At 36.6% G+C, this 17,511-nt stretch overlaps 1 pseudogene; it reads right to left on the bottom strand.

The window, feature by feature from the left end:
- Positions 1–389: 389 nt before the first annotated feature.
- LOC141498120 (perilipin-3 pseudogene) lies at positions 390–1,903 on the bottom strand (annotated as a pseudogene).
- Positions 1,904–17,511: the final 15,608 nt, after the last annotated feature.

Here is a 17,511-nt window from a genome sequence, read left to right as displayed (position 1 = left end):
CAAAAACTGGGGAGCTCATCTCCTACTACAATGGAAAGGTTATTACTAGTCTACAACATCTGATTCAATTAGCAAAATATATTTTCTACAAGGAGTAGGGAAGGGTTCATAGAAAGACAAGTATGGGTTATTGGTTTAGAGACATCTCAGTTACTCAGGGATGAGGTCTACAGAGGCTACATTCCTACGTACTGTTTAACATCCTGACTCTGGGAATGGGAGTGGAAGATCCATTTCCCCTATCACCATTAACTAGAACCAAGACTGAGATGAGCTATAGGTAGCTCTGGTCTTAATCCCCTGGTTTCTTTAAGAATGATCAGGAACACTTGCTAAGGTTTTAGGTTAGGTTAGGTTAGGTTAGGTTTTAAAGATAAATCTAGTTTTCTGACAAAGAATCTCAGAAACAGGCTTAAAATGCTATCAATTGGGTCTCTAGTTGGTCTCCATCTTCTCCGGAGTTTTCTCTGACTCACTGGAGGTCTGGTCAGATGGAAAAAAAGGGTCCTACAAGCCATGTGAGGGGTGTGTTGTGAGCGACATATTCAACCATCTCATCCAGGGACTCTTTGACTTTGTTGACCCTTTCTCTACTCTGGGTGAGGACACTACTGGAGAGGTCCTGGAAGGACTGAGCTCCTGAAAAGGTGGCCCAAAGCTCTTCAACTTGGGTGTGCGCCTGCTTCACTTTGTCCTGGATGTTGCTAGGAAGGCATTGGATACTGGACACAAGCTGTAAGCAGTTACCCTGAAGCTGCTGGGTGACATCCCGAAACATGGTGAGGGTACGAGACTCAACCTCAGGTTTAGCAGCATCCTGGGCAGCATCACAAGACTCCTTATGTTCCTTCTGGTTCCAGGTTAGCCACATTTGGTGGAGTTTATCTTGTCCATCAAGCAATTTCTGAACACCGCCCTGCTTTATATTTTCAATCAAGCTGATGGCCTGGGAGAGCTGTAGGAGGGCCTCTTGAGTGTTCTGCTTAGTCTGCCTCAGTTTGCCCAAAGAGTGCTGATAGGCCCGTTGGTGGAGCTTAGAGGACAGGGAACTCAGGCGAACAAAATAACCCTGTTGTTCCTTCTGTTGCTGAACAGAGGTCATGTCACATCCTTCTAGGGAGGTAGCAGTCTTAGCAAGCTCTTCATCTGTCATGGGTAGATAGTTGTCTACCCATTCTTCGGACTTTCCTAACACAGTATCCACGCCACTGAGGACCATTTGTCCTACTTTGGAACCCATCACTGTGTTGACACTGCTGGTCACCATTGATTTGGTCATGTCTACCCCACTCTGAACAGCTCCTCGGGTCATATCCACAGCCTCAGTCACTCTGTTGGTCTTAGCATCTTTGGCACCCAGAACTGTACTGGAGACTGCATCCTTGGCACCCAGAACTGTACTGGAGACTGCATCCTTGGCCCCCAGAACTGTACTGGAGACTGCATCCTTGGCTCCCAAAACTGTATTGGAAACTGCATCCTTGGCACCAGTCACTTTGGAAGATACAAGTTCCTTAGTATCAGCTATAACCTTCTCACTTGGCTGTTGAAGAATTGGCAGTTTCTCTTCCAGTCTGTCCAGTCCTTTATGAGCATACTCACTGGCTGATGCAATCTGAGGCTCCAGTTTAGAGAGGAGTGGTTGGGCCCCGCTAACAGCGGCTGCGGCTAGAGTCTTTGCCCCTTGTTCGGCAAGGCCACACACAGACTTGACGTAGGGGTGGTTTTCCTTAGTGGACTCATAAACTGCAGAGACCATGTCACAGGTAGAACTGAACAGTGGTATACTGGCCACTCTGTTGACTATACTCTGCTGTCCTGGTTCCCTAGCAGCTGGGACGCTGGCTCCAGTCTCAGTTTCACTGGAAGACATCTTCAGGGTAGAAGGCCTTGGGAGCCAAAGAGCAACAGTTGCTGCCCTGTGGATACATCAGTTGGCTAAAGTTCAGCACCACGTAAGAGTTGTGCAGAGGTCAGCCCAGCTGGGTCTGCTTCCCGGTTTCTTAAAGGAACCCCAGAGACACGTAGGCTTGGGGCAGCTTTGATCTCCAACGAGTGCCCCCTCCCACCGTCGCAGAGCCGCCAAGATTTCGGGGTGGGATTGGGCCGGGTCCAGGGGAGCACTCGCTGGGCCAACTTGATCAATTCATTCTTTAAATGAGGCTATTTAGTTTCCAATAAGTTTTGGGTCTACCTCTCCATCACCCATTATCGCATGTATTTTTATTGCTTTATGATCTGAGAAGGAAGTATTCACTATTACTGCCTTTCTGTACATGGTCAATTTCTGTGTAGGTGCCATGTACTTTAGAAAAAATGGTATGTTCTTTTCTATTGTCATTCAGTTTACTCCAATGTTTTATCATGTCTAGGTTTTCTAATATTCTATTTAATTCCTTAACTTCCTTCTTGTTTATTTTATGGTTAGGATTATCTAAATCAGAGAGAGGGATGTTGAGGTCTCTCACAAGTAGAGTTTTGCTGTCTATGTCTTCCTGTAACTCATTCAAATTCTTCTCTAAGTATATGGATGCTATAGAACTTGGTGCATACATTATTTAGTACTGAAATTGCTTCATTGTCTATGGTACCTTTTAGGAGAATACTGCTTCCTTCTTTATCTCTTTTAATGAGATCTATTTTAGCTGCTGCTTTGTCTGAGATAAGGATTGCTATCTCTGCTTTTTTCACTTTGACTGAAGCAAAATATATTTCTCCAACATTTTACTTTTATTCTATATGTATCTCTCTGTCCACAGATTCATTCTTTTTTTTTTGAAGAATTTTCCACATTTACCTTTTGCAGCTGCTTTGCCAATTGGTCCATTCTATTTTTGAAGGAGTTTTGCATTTGCCCAATTGTGCTTCCAAAAGAATTATTTTCTTTTTCACTTGTCCAATTGTATTTTCCCAAGGATTTGTTTTCTTGTTGCAAGGTGTTAATTTTCTCTAGAGTTTCTTTTCCAAATTTTTCCAAATGATTTTTAAACTCCTTCCAGATCTCATCTAAGAAATCTATCTGGACTGAAGACAAATTCATATTCTTCTGGATCTCTCTGAGTTAGGATCTTTGTCTTCAAGATAGCTTTTTATGGACCCCACTTTCTGCTGACTTTTCTTCATTTTCCTAACATCCTGTGTTTGGGGAGAGGCTGTTCACAGATTTTTGGTATTGAAATCTCCAGAAATATTGCTCACTGGCTTAGTAACTCCAAGTGGGCCTGCCAGTTGGGAGTGCTAGAAATTTAATCTGCAGTGTCTGTGATCTAGAATAATAATTAGCTTTAGCACCAGGCTTTATAAAAAATAAAAGAATATATTTAACTTTTCAACATATTAAAAAAAACATAAATAGTAATCATTGCTTTTAGCATCCTTTTATACAAATCATTGTTGATTTTAAATATTTTAGAAAGTGTTACTAACTTCTAATGTAACAAAACAATCATAAGGAGAATTATATTTCCAAGCAACGTATCACATGGATTATTACATTTCACTAATATAATGTTTTCATAATGTTACCTTGTTTCTTAGAATAACAGTAAAAACAACATTAAGATTTTCTTAACTTTAACTTTATAAACATAATGACTTTACATATTAGCCTTTAAAAGTTTATTTACGTCTACCCAAATATGCTCAACTTCAAAAAAACAAAAAAAATTGCAATTAGATTCTTCTGTAATTTGAATTAAATACTGGTGATAAATTCAGTATATTAGCATAATTCCTACCTATTTTATGAAAATGGCAAAAAGTTGCATGAAAAAGAGCAAAACTCTTTCTACTGACAATAGTTTAGATGCTCTTATCTAAGGACAAAATATCTCACAAACAGTAAATTTCCACTTTTTCTACCTTGAAAAATAGAATATTTTTCTGTATAAGGGATATAAAGAGGATCATATCTATCAGAATGAGAAGACCTAGGAAACTCCAAGAGAAACATTCAAAATCTTACTTCAATACAGTACTTTTAATCAGAAGGAATTCAAAATTGTTTTTATTCACGTTTCAGCTGAGTCAAAACAGAACTTTTACCAAAATAATGACACATTGAAAATATAAAGGGTTCCCTGTCCCTGATTCCATTAAGCAAAGTAAGTTGAACACAGCTGTCATCGTCAATATCAGATTAATTTTTCAAAGAATTAACTTGCAGATGAACATTTTTAACAAAGGTCACGTTTACAAAATTTTATCTCAAAGTTTTCAAGTATTACTTTCCTTTGTTCCAAGTAAAAAAGGCTAAGGTTTTTTAGGTGGCTTAAAAGAGAGCTGGACAAAATTCTTAATAAAAGTACTCCTTTTATTACAAAATTGTACCTTTAAAAATTGCTTAATATACTCTTACTTTTAGGTTTGTTACTACAAATAACCCTCCATAGATTGTTCATTGGAATAGAACTGACTAATTTGCTGTATATCTTCTCACCTATATAATTATGTCATTAGATGAAACTCGAATCTATATACGAACATACCTTTTTGGTAAGGACAAAATTATAAAGTACACCCACAAGTCTGTACAAAGTTTATTTTTTTTGTTTGATTTTTGTTTTCTGGGGTTTTTTTGCAAGGCAATGGTGTTAAGTGACCTACCCAAGGTCCTACAGCTAAGTAATATTAAGCCTCTGGGGTCTGATTTGAGCTCAGGTTATCCTGACTCATGACTCCAGGTCTCTTCACTGCACTACCTATCTTTTCCTTGTACAAAGTTTTAACACAATATTTTCGATGAGTATTTACAATTGCATGTTTCTAAAAAATCCTTTTTATTAGAATTATAACATTTTCATTGTACTTCAGTTAATAATCCTAAGAACTTTATAAACTGTAACCAAACTGAACTTAAATAATTTTCCCTCTAGAATAGAAATATAGATGATAGAATAGTAATGATTATAACTTTTAGAAGGGAAAACACCTACATTTCTCCAGGTGAGAAGAAACCTGGGACCTGATTATGGCACATATGGTTAGGTTAATTTAGCTACGAGCCCACTCACAAAGTGTCACTAATTAAAGGTTAGGGCCAGATACATTTATTATTTTAGGTACAGTGGAAGTATAGTAATATTACATAAGTAGTCCATAATTTTTCTTAATTTATTGATATTAGTTGTTGACAACAATACAATTTTAAATTCCCAAATGTTTAGTTTGTGAGAGGTTCTATCCTTACTAATAATCCTAATTGTTGAAACTATTAGCCAATGTTTTTAATATTAGAACATTTAGGACCCTTAAAATACCATGATCACATTTATGTACTTCAAAACTTCAAATTTTCTTAATTTAATTATTATACAAAATTTTAAATTACCTTGCACAGAAAATGAGCTCATAAAAAATACTTAATTAATTAAAAGAGATCATATGAGACTAAACTTCAGAGTTCTTCTTTTAAGTAGTCCTGTCGTTTTTCCCATTAGAACTAGCTATTTTTTTCTTACTGAAATTAAACTTATTCTATTTTGACAGCATATGGTAAACAAGGAAATTGCTTTCCTGCTAAAAGAAAGTGTGGAAAGCTACAAAAAGTTTCTTACAAATATTTATTTTGAACTTTTTCTCTTGTTTAAATCTGATTTACTGACTTATTTCTAAAGGGATAGATTATTTTTGTGCAGTTTTTCAAAGAAGTGAAATAACTACACATTTCTATAAAATGCTCTTGCATGCAACAAAGACCTAAAATCTTGAAAATAATAATATCCTAAATTAGTAAATCATCTATTTCCTTATTAATACCAAATTAATCATTTTAAAAATTAATTCAAAATCCAAGCAAATAAAAGGAGTAATTCATTATTTTAGTACTTTCATTTTATCTGTTGTTCTAGAGTTCCATCCAAATCAATGGGTTTTGATAGCTGCCTCCATATTTTCATCTTTAAAATGGGAATAGCACTAACTCCTATCACACAAGGTGATTGTAGAGATCATCTGAGATGAGATACATAAAATAATTTTAAAATTTTAATTGATAAATATTTAATGTTGCCATTTTCATGTAAAAGTGCAACATACATTTATCACATTAGTTTAACTGATTAGAACAAAGTCATGTGTCCAAACCACAAAAAGACCCTTATCAATTTAAAATAACTTAGAAGAATAATTCTTTGCAAATATGAGCTTAACAAATTGTTTTTAAAGGGTGAGTGTGAGAACTTGTTTTTCATTTTTCCTTTTTTCTCATCCATCCTTTTCCCCTCTTCTAATGCTTATCTTTCATGTTTTATTTCTCTTTATTTCAGGTTCCATGTTTGGGAAACACATTTTAATCAAACAGTCTGCTGTCTTCTGTTGCCCATGGGGGTTTATGTTTACCAGATTAAATGGATCAATTCTGAAAATGTGTTTCTATTGGAATTTTCTAAAAATATATTCTTTCCTGTTTTCTGTGAGCATAGTAGGGAACAAGTAGTTACCTAATTTCAGAAATGATTTCTGTATCACTTGGCCTCTTCTAACTGTGGAGCATGTCACAAAACAATGATAGCATATAAATTATGAGTTTAAAACTCTAAAATCTCTAAATTATTCTCTCCAAAATAAATACTGTAAAGTTTTTAAAAAGTGAACATAGTATCCATTCATATTCTATGAGGTTTTTTTGGTTCGGTTTGTTTTTTTTTTTTTCCTGGATGTAGATGGTATTAATCATAATAGGTCTCATAGCATTCTCCTAAATCTCTAAACTGCTGACAAGAGCAGCATCCATCCTAGTTGGTCAGCTCACAATGTTGTTGTTATTGGGTACAATGTTCTCTTGGGTCTGCTCCTTTCACTCAGCATCAGTTCTTGTAATTCTTGCCATGCTTCTCTAAAATCTGATCATTCATAATTTCTTATAGAACAATAGTATTTCATAATATTCATATTCCATAATTTGTCCAGTAATATCCCAATTGATGGGTATTCCCAGAATTTTCAATACTTTATCACTACAATAAGAGTTGCTATAAGAGTTGTAATAAGAGTTGAACAAGTGTGAGTTTTCTTATTTTTTTGTGATTTTGTTTGGATATAGGGCTAGTATGGTTATAACTGGATCAAACGGTATAAACAGTTTTATTTCTCTATGAGCGTAGTTCAACATCACCCTTCATAATGGTTGAATTACTTCACAACTCCACCAACAGTGCATTGATATCCTAAATTTGCCACAGCCTCTCCAACATCGATCATTTTACCTTTTGGTCATCTTAGTCAATCTGATATGTATGGAGAGGTACCTCATCGTTGTTTTAATTTGCATACCTCTAATCAATAATAATTTGGAGGAATTTTTCATATGATTATATATAGATTTAATTTTTTAATTTAATAACTGCCTGTTCATATCCTATTTATCAATTGGGGAATGACTTGTAACTTTATAAAATTGACTCAATTATCTATATATTTTAGAAATGAAATCTTTATCAAAATCCCTAAATGTGAAAATTGTTTCCCAGCTTTCTGTTTTTCTTCTAATCTGAGCTACATTGGTACTATTAGTGCAAAAATTTTTAGATTGAATATAGTCAAAATCATCTATTTTGCTATTTATGATGTACTTTATTTCTCATTTGGTCATAAATTTCCTCTCTTTTCTATAATTTGCTTTTGATCTGTTAATTGGTCTATGATATCACCCTTTATGTCTAAATCCTGTCCCCATTTTTATCTTATTGTGGTAAAGGATGTTAGATGTGAATCCATGCCTAGTTTTTGCCTTACTATTCCCAGTATTTTCTATAGTTTTTGTTGAATGGTGAGTTCTTAAACCAGAAACTAAAATCATTGATTTCTCAAACAATAGAGTACTATAATCATTAATTACTGTTTCTGTTGTACCTATTTTAATCAACTGGTCCATTATTTTTTAGTCAGTATGAAGCAGTTTTCCTGACAACCACTTTATTACTATAGTTTTTGAAATAGTACATCTAGGGTTGACTTCCAGGGTGGAGCCAAGATAGTGTCATGAAGCTAATATGCTCCTGGAGCTTTTCCCTACTGAAGATAAACAAAGCCTCTGTTATAGTATTCAAGCTACGGATCCCACCAAGAAACAGAGAAGGTTCAAAGAAGTTTTCAATGGTAGACATCATGGAGGATCTTCAGTGAAGGTTTGTCTCTTTGGGGGAAAGGGAAGAATGGGAAAGCCAGCTAGAGGCTTTTACCCACAGTGTAATCTAGGTCCCGACAGTTTGACAACAGTAGAGGTCCCAGCAGCTAGATAGCAAGCCAACAGGGAGCATCCCATCTCCGAAAAAAGGATGAATGTGGTGTTCCTGGGAAGAAAGACAGGACTGGATCAGGAACAAACCACTGTTAAATCAGAACTTGGCCATAAAGGAGGAAACAAACCTCTGCAAAGGCAAGACCTGGACTGCAAAGGCAACATCTCAGCCAACAACAGTCCAGGGATCAGACCCTAGCCCCAACATAAAAAGTTGGGATCTATCCTCCCTTTTCTCCAAGAGCAAAAACTAAATGATGAGCAAAAAGCTAAAAGAGTGCTCAATATCAAAAACTACTTTATAGATAAAGATGATAACAATGCTATGTAGGAAGAACAAATCAGTGAAAACTCAGTCACAGGGAAAGTCTCAAAAGAGTCTGTAAATTGAACTCAAAGCCCAAGGTTTATTGAAGAGCTTAAAATAATTTAGAAATCAAAGAAGAGAGAAAGAAGAAAAATGGAAAAAAGAAATGAGAGTTATGCTGGGAAAATTATGAAAAATTGTCCGGAAAATTCAACACCTTTACAAAGCAAACACAAAAAGATAATTGAAGAAAAAAAACTATAAAAATTAGATTTGATCAAATAGCAACAAATTAATATATACAAGAATATAAGCTCCCATCAAACAAAATAAAAAGGCCGAAAAAATTGAAGAAAATGTAAAGTACTTTTTGGGGAAAACAAATGACCTGGACAATAGGTCCAGGAGAGACAATCTATGAATCATCAGACTACCAGAAAGCCTAGATCAAAATAAGAACCTGAGAAACTGGAAAACATCATGCAGAAAATTATTAGAGAAAATTGTTCAAATACAACAGAACAAGAAGATAATATAACGATTGAAAGTATATATAGAACCCCTCCAGAAAGAGACCTCAGGATAAAAACCCCAAGGCATGTTATAGCCAAATTCTAGAACTCTCAAATAAAGGATCAAAGCCGCAAAGCAGCAAAAAGAAAACAATTCCAATTCAAGGGAAACACAAACATACTCACACAAGACCTATCAGCCCCAACATTGAAGGAACAGAAGACCTGGAATATCATATATTGGAGGGCAAAGGTCCTGGAATTACAACCCAGAATTTACTACCCTACAAAATTCAGCATATACTGTCAGGGAAAAAGATGAATGTTCAACAAGATACAGGACTTCCAGAATTTCCTGACACAAAGACCAGGACTGAACAGAGAATTTGATGGCCAAATACACTACTCAAGAGTTGCATAATAAGGTAAATGTAAAGGGGAAGGAAAAAACAGAACAAAAAAAAAAAAAAAAACAAATGCTGGTCAAGACCATCAAATTGTAGATAACCCTAAAATGGAAGATATAACACTTCTAATTCTAGAGAACTTTACTTCTCTTTGGATAATTAAAGGGTTGAATAGAATCGAAGAGACTGGACTTAAAGGATATGGCTATAGTTGGGTCTTGACTTGCCACTGAAGAGGTACAAGATGACTTCACTATGTTTGAGACAAAAAGTCCTGATGAAAAGCAGGGGTGTTAACTTTAAATTTAAGTGTCTCATTATCCTTTGATCTACTTTAACTCTGCTGTGCTGGCAAAGCTTGGCACTTACTCTAATGAGGGAGATAGAAACTGGGAAATCCTGAGTCAGTGTCACTCATACCTTACAATCATTTGTAAAGTTCTCAGGTGAGACCTCCAGAGACCTCCAGTACTTAGAGACCTTTAAGATTCTTGTAGTTAATTACATGGGGTTTGAGTTAATCCTTACCTCACTTAACAAAGGTTAAGTACCCTGGGTGGGGAGGGGAGGTTAAAGTGTGAGAGAATATAAACCTGGGGAGAGGGGCACAAATAGTTCAAGAAATGAGCTGGCTTTGGCTGATACTTTTGTCATGAGGGAAATTGTGTGTCCTTGGAGGGTACTGGTAAAGGGGGTAAGGTAAAAAATGATTGTAATTATAATTTAATGTAATTTGAAACAATACTACTTATCAAACAATCAATCTGTGATGATACTTTGATAACAATATGAACTTATCAAGCAATCAAGTAATCAAACTGTGATTGATAATACCTGATTAATAGTAGTTGAGAGATCATTAATATCAGGTGAAGAGGCATAAAGATTTATAATTTTAGAGGGGGGGGGAAGGGACTCTGAGTAAATTCTATTCAATCGATTTGGCCCAGAGAATGGATAAGATGCATTGCCACTTGGATTTAAAATCTATCCTAAACTACAGAGAAGAGGGGGCCTAGGAAAGGGAAAGATAAGGGAAGAAGGGACTGACAAAAGGGAAGGCAAAGGTATACGTGGAAATAAATTGAATGTTAAATTTTAAAAGAAATGTCAAAGGGGAAAGGGAGTAAAACTTTGGTGAGGAGGAATAAGAGAAAAGGAAAGAGAAAAATAGAAAGGAAGAAAGATAACATGGAGGGAAACACAGAATTAGTAATCTTAACTGTAAATGTGAATGGAATGAACCATCCCATAAAACAGAAGCTGATAGCAGAATGGATTAAAAACTAGAATCCTGAAGACTTCCATCCAAAATGCAAGAGAGAAACCAGTCACTGTGCTTAGGTCTCCTGATTTTCCTGCAGAAATAAAATGAAAGTAACCTTTTAACAGAAATTTGATTGATAAAACCCAGCAAAAGAAGCTAGGAGAAGAAAATCTACCCAGGTTCTGTCTCAGGGCACCATGGGTGACCCAGGGGAAGAGAGCAGAGAGCCAGCTCAGGAGAGGCACAGAACTTTTGGCTGTGGGAGCAGCACTCTGCGGGACCAACCTAAGATCAGCCTCAGAGCCTTTCACTTTGGGAACAGTGGTCTGGGGGAACCCAGCAAAGCTGGAGGGCAAGTCCCAGCACAGAGAGTTCAAGAGTGCAGCTGGACATTGATTTGCTTGGCTAGGGACTGTGAGTGCCATGCCTTCAGCAGAGCCCTCTTCCCAGAACAAACACACTAACAGCCCTCACACCCACCCGGCCACCCCTCCAGGCTCAGATGTGGGCTCCAGAGCTCCATCAGCTGAGTAGGGAAATAACTACCTCACCCCCAGGGCCCAGTCCACATTGTACAAGGATAACAGTATCCAGCTGTACCCCTCACCCCCTCCAAGTCCAGGGAGAGGACCTCAAATCAAGGTCACAGGCACTACTGGCCAGCCCACTTGGAGTTACTAAGCCCAGTGAGCAAAGCCTCTTGGATATTCAACACCAAATGTCTGCGAACAGAACCCCCCCCCCCAACACAAAATCTTATGAAAATGGAGAAAGGCCAGCAGAAAGGAACACTCATAGAAAAATTCCTAGAAGTAAAAGACCCTAACTCAGAGAGACCTAGAACCTCTGAGGAGAATATGATCTGGTCTCCAGCAAATAAAGAGTTCCTTGAAGAAATCAGGAAGGAGTTTAAAAATCAATTGGAAAATTTGGGAGAAAAAATTAACACCTTGCAACAAGAAAACAAATCCTTGTAAAATACAATTGGACAAATACAAAATGAGAATAATTCTCTTAGATCCTCAATTGGGAAAATGCAAAAAGAAAATAGTTCTCTCAAAATCTCAATTGGTCAAATGGAAATCTCTTACAAAAATAGAATTGACCAATTGAAAAAGGAGTTGCAAAAGGTAAATGAAGAACATTCTCCTCTAAAAAAAAATAATGAATGGAATCTGTGGAAAGTAATGACTTTATAAGACAGCAAGAGTCTATTAAAACCAAAAAATTGAAAAAGTAGAAAATGTAAAATACCACATCAGCAAAAGCACTGACCTCAAGAATAGATAGAGAAGGGACAAACTGAGAATTATTGGTCTTCCTGAAAACAGTGAAGAGGAAAAAAAAGCTTGGACTTAATACTACAGGATATGGTGTTGGAAAACTGCCTTAATATCATGGAACTAGAAGGCAAAATAGTTATTGAAAGAATACAATGATCCTCTCTGGAAAGACATCGTAAAATGAAAACACCAAGGAATGTTGTGGCCAAATTCCAGAACTATCAGATAAAAGAGAAAATCCTGGAATCAGCCAGAAAGAAACTATTTATATACCAAGGAGCCACAGTAAGGATTACACAGGGCCTGGCTGCATCAACATAAAGGGATCAAAGGACCCTGAATGAGATGTTCAGAAGAGCAAGGGAGCTTGAAATGCAGCCAAGAATGCACCACCCAGCAAAGCTGAGCCTTCACTTCTAGGGAGAAGAAGGAAATTTAATGAAATGGGAGATTTCTGACCTTTACTGATGAATCGAAAATATGGACTGCAAACTGTAGGCTCAAGAGACACATGAAAAGGTAAAAAAAAGAGGGGGGATAAAGAAAAAAAGACTGCTATCCAATAAAATGACACTGACTATATCCCCACCTGGGAGAAAGATTCTCATAACTCTTGAGAAATGTAATTCTATTAGACAGAATATACTTAGCCAGAATTGATGGACACTCAGAACTTAACCATGAGACGGCTATTCAGTAAGATGAACACTGGATATATCCCTACTTGGAAGAAAGACTCTACTAACTCTCGAGAATTGTAACTCTATTAGAGAGGATATACTTATCCAGAAGTGATGGACAATCATGACTTTTCTGTGACTCAGATAGAATGATATAAAAACAATACCTCCTTAAAAAAGGGGGCAGTAAGGAGATGGGGGGGGGATAGAGGAGATTGAATGGGGGTAAATCTCATTATATTACGAGATATAAAAGATCTATTGTAATAGAGGGGAAGAAGGGAGGAGATTAAAACCACCTGAATCTTCCTCTCATCAGACTTGCCTTAAAGTTAACTTATACACACACTCAGTTAAGTGAAGAAAATTATCTTACCTTTCAAGTATTAAAATGGGAGGGAGGGGGGCAGGAGGGGGAGAAACAGGGCAACTAACAGAAGGAAGGGAAAGAAGAAGTGGAAAAGGGAAAAGGGAAAGGAAGGGGGGGTTGATATAGGAGGGCAAACAAACTGAAGGGGGTGGTATTCAGAAACAATACTGGGGAATATGGATGATGTGAAAAAGGGAGGAAAATACAAACAGAGGGAAGATAGCATGGAGGGTAATAAAGAGTTAGTAATTATAACTTTCAACGTGAATGGGATGAACTCTCCCTTAAAACATAGGTGAATAATAGAGTGGATTAAAAACCAGAATCGTAACATATACTGCCTAAATAAAATTCATTTGAAGGAGAGAGATATATATAGAGTAAAGCTAAAAGGTTGGAGCAAAATATATTTTGCTTCAGCTGAAGTGAAAAAAGCAGGGGTAGCAATCCTTATCTCAGACAAAGCAGTTGTAAAAATAGATAATTTTAAAAGACATAAGGAAGGAAACTATATCCTCCTAAAGTTACCATAGACAATAAAGTACCTAGTTTGTTTTTAATGATCTTCTCCATCTCTTCCTTGGTCATAAACTGCTTCTCTTTCCATAGATCTGACAGGTCAAGGATTCCTTGACTTCCTAGTTTGCTTATAATATTGTCTTTTCTGTCTAAACGCTGTATCTGTTTTGATCTTATCTTAGTATAGGGTGTTAGATGTTGTTCTAATCCGAGTTTATGCCACACTGACTTCCAATTTTCCCCACAATTTTTTATCAAAGAGAGAGTTCTAATCCAAGAAGCTGGACTCTTTGGGATTATAAAACAGCAGAGTGCTATAATCATTTCCACCTAGTCTATTCCACTGATCCACCACTCTATTTCTTAGCCAATACCAGACAGTTTGATGACTTGTGCTTTATAATATTATTTTAGATCTGGTAAGGCTAAGCCACCTAATTTTTCACTAAATCCCTGGATGTTCTTGACTTTTCTTTCTCCACATGAATGTACTTACCATTTCTTCTATCTTATTAAAGTAACGTTTGGAATTTTTCTTTGTAGGGCACCAAATAAGTGTTGTGTGCCTGCTGGCTAACGTATCCATTACTCATAACTAATACTTGTCTCAGACAAATGTTGAAGAAGCAGGAGACAAAGATGACAAGTTCTCTGTTTATTTTACAGAATGCAAGAGCTTAAATATGCTCCTAGTCCCTGGTTTACCCCCAATTCACTTGGAGTTCTCCAATTAGCAAATCAAACAAAATCTCCATGCTAGTGGACAGCAGGTCATAAAGTTTACTTCCTCAGGCTAGTACTTCTCACACAATGTTGCTATTACCAGCTTAGTGTTTACACACAATAATCCAGGAAGTGCCAAAACATAAGGAACAGATGATAAGATCTGGAGAGCTGACCCAGGTGAGCAGGCCTTTGATGTACATGGGTCATTCCCATGTACCATGCAATGACCATTGCATGACTCAGGGTCATGCAATGACCTTCCTGTGACCCTCAACGGTCTCATATTTTTGTAGGTAGCGTTTTTTTTTTCTTTTTCTTTGCTTAATTGAAAGGAGGACTGGCAAGATGAAAAAAGGAAAAATTCTTTTTAAAATAAATTAACAATTTTTAGAAATTGTCTAGAGAAGTCAAGGATTTCCTTAAGTTATCCTAGGCTTCCCACAAAAACAATATTAAACGAGCCTCTAAACTGATCTGGAGTGGCAGAACCCATAAAAGAACAGAATGCAATATTTTCCAGCAAAGTCTATCTTGGGTAAAGAGGGAGCATGACCAGGAGCAAGGAGTAGAGCCCCAGGGCAGGGAGGTAAAACCAGCCAAGGCAGAATGCAGAGGGCATCAGTCAGAATTTCTCAGTCATAACAGAGGACTCTGAGACCCTGATTAAGCAGGCCAATGGCAAAGCTGGTCATCTCAGAGAGCTCCAACACGGGAAGTCCAGACACCTTATTCAAATGGCATGACTGGACTGGAAGGCCCAGTTTAGTGAGCAAGTTTCTGGCATTCTCAATGCAAAAGGTCTTTAAGCGAGCCCCCTCCCTCAACACAAGAACCTTGGGATAGGGACCAGTAACAAATCTTGAAATTAATAAAAAATACTCAGCCAAGAGCAGGGACTATTGAAAGTCACCTTGGAGATAAGAATGAGCAGAACACAAGCTCAAAAAGAGGAGACAAGGGAAACTACATGTGAAGCACCAGAGGAAAGCTCCAGCCAAGAATGACTTCGTGGTAAAACCCAGAAATGATTTTAAAAGTGAAATGGAAAAACTGGGTAAAGAAATGCAAGAGGAAATTGTCAACTTGCAACACAAAGGGACAAAGGGAAGCAAATCAGTTTAAAATACAATTCAGTAAAAGCAAAAAGAAAATAATTCCTTCAAAAATACAATTGGGTAAATGGAAAAAGATAATAGCTGCTTTAAAATAGAATTGACCAAATGGAAAAGGAGATAAAAAGCTAAGTGAAGAAAATAATTCCTTGAAGAATGGGCTAGGGCTAGTGGAAGACAATGACTCCATTAGACACCAAGAATCGGTTAAAAAAAAATTTTAAACTAAAAGAAGAAGAAAGTGAAAACACTTCAATAATAAAACAAGTGACATGGAAAATAGATCCTGTAGAGATAATTGAAGAATCACTGGACTACCTGAAAGCCAGGATCAAAAAAAAAAGAGGCTGGGTAGCATTATTTAGAAAATCATCAAGGAAAACTGTCCCAATATCCTGGATCCACAGGGAAAAATAGTCATTGAAAGAATCTACCAATCACCTCTTAAAAGGGATCCCAAAAATGAAAATGTAAAGGAATATTGTTTCTATACTCCAAAATTATCAGATCAAAGAGAATATCCTGCAACGCATCAGAAAGAAACAATTCAGGTACTGAGGAGTTGCAGTCATGATAACATCGGACCTAACTGCATCAATATTTAGGGATCAAAAAGCCTGAACTATGATATTGCCGAAGACAATGTAACTTGTATTAGAACCTAGAATCACTTGTACAAAAATATTCATAGCAGTTTGTGGTATCAAAGAATTGGAAATCAAGTAAATGTCCTTCAATTATGGAATGGCTTAGCAAACTGTGGTATATGTATGTCATAGAAAGCTATTGTTTAATTAGAAACCAGAAAGGATGGGAATTCAGGGAAGCCTGGATGGATTTGCATGAACTGATGCTGAGTGAGTTGAGCAGAACCAGAAAAACACTGTACACCCTAACAGCCACATGGGGGCAATGATCAATCTTGATGGACTCGCTCATTCCATCAGTACAAAAATCCAGAACAATTTGGCACTGTCTGCAATGGAGAATACCATCTGTATCCAGAGAAACAACTGTGGAGTTTGAACACAGACCAAGGACTATTACCTTAAATTTACAAAAAATTACTGATATCTTATTGTCTGATCTTCCATCTCTTATACTTTATATGTTTCTTCCTTAAGGATATGATTTCTCTCTCATCACATTCAATTTGGATCAATGTATACCATGGAAACAATGTAAAGACTGACAAATTGCCTTCTGTGGGAGCTGGGGGAAGAAAATTATGATTAGGGGAAAAATTGTAAAACTCAAAATAAATAAAATCTTTAATAAAATAAATAAATAAACAAGTAATTAAATAAAATGTTTTTTTAAAAAGAGAACCTAGAATCACCTACTCAGCAAAACTGAGCATATTCTTTCAGAAGAAAAAATGAACATTCAATTAAATAGGTGACTTATCTGTCTTTTCTGATGAAAAGACAAGAGTTGAACAGAAAATTTGATCTTCAAACAGGAGACTCAAGAGATATGAGAAAAAGTAAATAGATGAAAATTAAAAGCTTGTGATTCCCTTGTAAAGACTGTCAGACTGCCTTCTGTGGAGGATGTGGGGAAGGAAGCGAGATTAGAAGTGAAATTGAAAAATTCAAAATAAAAATAAATAAAAAAGAAAGATTGTGATTCAATGAAATTAAATTGGTTATAAACCTATCCTGGAAAGAAGATTCTCATAACTCTTGAGAATTGCAGCTCTATTAGTTGGAGTATACTTAGGCTGAAGGTATGGACATAAGCTGATTTTGATGGAATGATTTTTTAAAAAAAATTAAGACATTGAAAAGGGTGGAGTTGTAATGAGATGAGAATAGGATAAATTACATCATATGAAGAGGTGCAAAAAGACCTATTACAGAAGTTGTAAAGAAGGGAGGGCATGAGAACTGTTTTAATCTTACTCTCATTAAATTTGGCTCATAGAGAATAATACACAAACTCAGTTGGATTTAGAAATTTATCCTACCTTTCAAGTATTAGGAGGGGAAGTGGGGAAAGGGAGGGGGAGATTGATAGAAAAGAGAGAAGGAAGAAGCGAAAAGGCGAAAGGGGGAAAGGAAAGGTGAATGAGTGGGGCAACAGATTG

The sequence above is a fragment of the Macrotis lagotis genome, chromosome X, assembly GCF_037893015.1.
Source record: "Macrotis lagotis isolate mMagLag1 chromosome X, bilby.v1.9.chrom.fasta, whole genome shotgun sequence".
Taxonomy (NCBI): Eukaryota; Metazoa; Chordata; class Mammalia; order Peramelemorphia; family Peramelidae; genus Macrotis; species Macrotis lagotis.
Note: the sequence above shows the minus strand (reverse complement) of the source record. Positions and strands in the feature narration are given on the sequence as shown.